At 40.1% G+C, this 4,052-nt stretch overlaps 1 protein-coding gene across 1 annotated transcript in view; it reads right to left on the minus strand.

The window, feature by feature from the left end:
• Nucleotides 1–213: 213 nt before the first annotated feature.
• LOC119473509 (translation initiation factor IF-2-like) overlaps nucleotides 214–4,052 on the minus strand; it is a 48,547-nt gene continuing 44,708 nt past the window's right edge. Inside the window, exon 4 of the mRNA XM_037744069.1 lies at nucleotides 214–879. The gene's annotated coding sequence lies outside the window, so the exon portion shown is untranslated. The remainder of the gene's footprint in view (nucleotides 880–4,052) is intronic.

Genomic DNA, 4,052 nt, shown 5'->3' on the forward strand with positions numbered 1-4,052 from the left:
TCATGAAAGGGTAATGGCATTTTACGACATTACCCAGGATTAATGACTACATTGGACTAAATAGGATTTTGGAAAGGATTTTTTCACTGTCTGTGGAGCCATACTTGGCTCTGTGTCACCAAAATAGTAAAAAACGTTACACTCTCTAGAATATAGGTAGCATCTTTTCTCGTCACACACAAGCAAGTAATGCCATGGGTTTCCTACCTTTGCAGCCACGGACGAGTTCGGCTTCTCCAGCAAGTCCCAGAGTTTCTTTCTTTTATCAGGGCAGCAGGTATTATCAAACTCTTCTCCTTCTCGCTCTCGCATAGTCTCGGCCTCTCGCCTCAGTTCTTCGTTCATTTGTTCTTTTTTTTGATGATATCTGGCCTGGCAGCAGGACTCTAAGTAGATCTCATCAATCCCCCAGTAATCCAGTTCTTGGCCAAAAGAAAGTGCACACATTTCTTCCATCATGTGGAGCTTCCCTGTCCGGTAGAAATTTAAAATGGAGGTGAAGGCGCCCGGATGGCGATCAAAGAAATACTCATTCTCACTCAGATTATAGTCGTCACACACTTCCAGGAGGCTCTCGTGTGTGTTGCAGTCTCGAAGCTTCCCCAGGCGTGTCCTGGGCAGCCTGTCCAGCGTTCTCCACAGGACTTCGTGGTTGAGGCCCCCCACGTTGATTTTAACTCTCCTGGAGCATGTTTTGCTCCGGATAATGTCCACCGGCTCCGGAGGAAGAGAAAGTGTCGACCTCGAAGTCTTCCTGTTTAAGCCAGGGGGAGCCTTTTCTGCCATTTTGAACTGGACAAAGCCGCAGAGCCACGGTCCTTAAAAAATGAGGTCAGCTGAAGCAATATCCCTCTGCGGCAGGCATTTCCACTGACACAGCTGGAAGAAAGCAACAATCACTTGGTTACTTGCATTTTCCTAGAGTATTTCCTGTTCTATGGGATCATTCTGTTGTTACAACCAGAAGGTACAATATTCATGACTGAATACTTTTGGGAGATACACATCTTTGCTTTAGGATGTAAGAAAGGGAGAAAAGACAACACAGAAGGGGTTGCATATTTAATGGTAACTACCTACAGGCTGGCAACTCCCAAACATGTCACGAGAAACCTCTTTCTCAAGCTGCAGACTAAAAGATCCATGTGCTGATCAACTCTTTTTGAGACAGGGCTCTCTCTGTTGCCCGGTCTGGAGTGCAGTGGCACCATCACAGCTCACTGCAGCCTTGATCTCCTGGGCTCAGATGATCCTCTCATCTCAGCCTCCCAGGTAGCTGGGATGTGCCATCACACCTGGCTAGTTCTTGTATTTTTTGTAGAGACAGGGTTTCGCCATGTTGCTTAGGCTGATCTCGAAGCAATCCACTTGCCTTGGCCTTCCAAAGTACTGGGGTTACAGGGTGAGCCACCACACCCCAACCTAACCAACTCCATCTAGATAAACCACATACATCTTAAGGTAAACTGACCAAGGTGCTGGTCTGACCAACCAGTTCCTGATCATTCTCCATCTCATATTTATGGCTTTCTCCACCCTATACCTAGTCACCATCACTAAATCTCTGCGAAATTCCGATCCTTCCATCCACATCCAAATAAGCACCAAGTCTTACCAGTTATAACTCCTAACCATTGCTTAAGGCCGCCACCAGTGTTATCAAGGTTCCCATTACCACCATGGGGGTTCAAACCTTCAGCATCACTTGCCTTTTTTTTTTTTTTCTCTTGAGATAGAGTCTCACTCTGTCACCCAGGCTGGAGTGCAGTGGCACAATCTCAGCTCACTGCAATTTCCACTTCCTGGGCTCAAGTGATCCTCCCAACTCAGCTTTCCAAGTAGCTGGGACTATAGGCATGCACCACCATGCCTGACTAATTTTTGTATTTTCTTTTTCTTTTTTTTTTTTTTTTTGTTAAGAATATTTTTTTTTTTTTTTTTTTTTTTTTTTTTTTTTTTTTTTTTTGTAAAGACAGGGTCTCACTATATTTCCCAGGCGGGTCTGAAATTCCTAAGCTTAAGCAATCTGCCGGCCTTGGCTTCCCAAAGTGCCGGGATTACAGACATGAGCCACCACGCCAGCCCTGGTCTACACTTTAAATACAGCCTTAAATTAGATCGGAAACTTGGGTTTTGGCCACCTAAAAACCATTCTCCACATAGCTACTAGAATGCTCTGCTAAGATACAAATTTGACCTTGCCACTCACATGCTTTAAACACTGTAAAATCTCATCATTATTGGAATTTTATTTATGAAGTACTAACAGCACTTTAAAGCCTAGTTAGTCCTATTAGGTCTAGCCTCCTCTCCACCTTCACCTCACCCTCATCACTATGTTCCAGCAACCCCAGACTGCACGCAACATTCCCTTTCAAGCTCCTGACCTTTCCATACTGTGTTCTAGAAAAACCTTCACCTTTCTTGTTTCCTTTTGACTAACCAGTACTTGATGTACAAGAGCCAGCTCAAACCTCACCTCCTTCAGATAACTCTCCATAATATTCCCGCTCTGGGATCATGAAACTTTCACCATACCATTGCAATATACCTTTCCCATAGTGTGCTAGGAGCTCCTGAGGACAAAGGCCATCTTCTCTATTATTATGTTCCTATCACCAAGCACAGTGCTTATGCAATTTAGGAGTTTAATAAACATTAAACAGTTAATCAATTGTTTATTTTCCATAAGAGAGCTGACCAAAGTAATGTATATGGCCATAAAATGCATAAATGGAGTTATTGGGATCACTTACTTAAAATGGGCCTATATTTATATATTATGTGTATATAATATACATCAGAATGTGTATGTGTTTGTGTGTATTTTTCTGCTTCACGACTCTTTTCTCCTGTGTACTAATTCTTTAATGCATTACTGCTCTTATAGTCCCTCTTATTGATCTATTATTCTGATCTGCAGCAGCAGGCATCTTCTTAGTTACCTTTCCCTCTAATGTTTTTGCAGAAAATCATGGAGCTTCAAGCAATTCATCCAAAACACCACCTTTAATGTAAAGCATCATGTTTCAGAGTCAACGACTTATACTAAAGGGAAAAACTATTAGATTTAAGAGGTCTTTATAATTGGAACTCTCTTTTAAGATACACACCAATTTCTGCATGCCTCTGGCTTCTCCATCCTGCAAGTTAAACTTATTTCTCCATCTGGAGGCCAAAGATCCTCTTGAATGAATATAAGTCAAGACAATGAAAAATGTAGATGGACTATATAAGAAGTATTTCAAATGTGGCCATAAAATATACTTGCATCAGGAGTTTTTTTCAACTACAGAGTTACATGAATATTTTAAGCATATATATACACACATTTTCATCACACGACAAAAATGCTTATTTTTACAAAAATAAGAAGATCTATAATGATTTAGAAAGCAACTTAAATTCTCTGGGCTTGACTTTCCTAATCTACAAAATAAAGATAATAGTATCTATTTCATGGACAGTATTATGATGATTAGAGGAGATCATTTATGTGAAATGCTCACTACATGGAGGTATATCTGAATAGAATAAGAATATTCATATTTCTCCCTAAACTTTTGTTTCTAAGCACTGAAAGAAAACTAAGATTAAAAGCTATATTAGTGTCTATTAAATAAATTGTAGCTTTTAAATTTTTTCTTTACATACATGTTGTCTTCCCATTGAATTATAAAGGCCTGGGATTGTGAATTCAACTTTTCTTGACTGAGCACTGAATCCATGCATAACAGGCACCTCATAGTATCTGTCTTTGGTGCCACTGATGTTCATGTTCAAATTTTATATTCAAGTGACAATGAACTATACATATTTTAAAAATTGAACAACACTATCAGGATCAGGCCAAAACAGCTGAAAGTATTAGAGATGGGGCAATTCCAGTGATTAATCTGAATGTGGTGTCTCCATTAACTTAGTTGCAGGTACACCGACATCTCCACAATCAATCATCAAATTGTCCACATAAATAACAAAGTGTGAACCGATGCATTTTGAATTTGAATAGAAATAAAAATAAAATAAACATGGTGTTCATTTTGAACACC

This window comes from Cebus imitator, unplaced genomic scaffold (genome assembly GCF_001604975.1).
Source record: "Cebus imitator isolate Cc_AM_T3 unplaced genomic scaffold, Cebus_imitator-1.0 Scaffold9, whole genome shotgun sequence".
In the NCBI taxonomy this organism is placed as follows: domain Eukaryota; kingdom Metazoa; phylum Chordata; class Mammalia; order Primates; family Cebidae; genus Cebus; species Cebus imitator.